This window comes from Triticum dicoccoides, chromosome 4B, assembly GCF_002162155.2.
Source record: "Triticum dicoccoides isolate Atlit2015 ecotype Zavitan chromosome 4B, WEW_v2.0, whole genome shotgun sequence".
Lineage (NCBI taxonomy): Eukaryota > Viridiplantae > Streptophyta > Magnoliopsida > Poales > Poaceae > Triticum > Triticum dicoccoides.
Window position 1 is genome coordinate 673,193,608 of NC_041387.1, and position 631 is coordinate 673,194,238.

Here is a 631-nt window from a genome sequence, read left to right on the forward strand (position 1 = left end):
CAAATGGAGGCCGCCATCGCCGCGTCGGCAGCGGCCTGTGCGGCACTATCGGTTGCCGCCTCGAGCATGGACTGGCCAATGTGTGCAGACAAAGTCGACGGAGCCCGGCACCGGCTACGGCATAGGCGGCGCGACGTGCACCTTCAAGCACACAGTCGTAGCCGCAATCATCACCTGCTCCTTGTCAGGAACCGCGACCATCATCTACTCCTTGTCAGGAAGCTGACCTTGAGCAACGCTAGTGACTTTGGTCCCACCTCGGATATGGGAGGACGCTAGGACCTCCTTATAAGGAAGGGTGCCACACTTTATTCAGGCCGGTATTTTGGGATGTGGTGGGCTCTCCGCTTGTGGTCGAGTGTCCGATGCGCACCGAAAACGTCCGAACGTATGGCGATGTAGAGGAGGCATGAACGACATCAGAGACACATGGACAGATGGCTCCGCATGCATGTTGTGTCCGGCCAGCTCACTAATGGCATTTTCTCCTCAGAGATGTCATCGGTGACCCGAGCCAGGTGACGGCGGGAGCCCCCGTCAACTGGAGGACGAGCTCGATGTCGAAGTGGCATCGGCGTTGAGCAACCCGCATCCTACCGATGGTCGGAGTCGTTGTGGCGAACCATTGTGC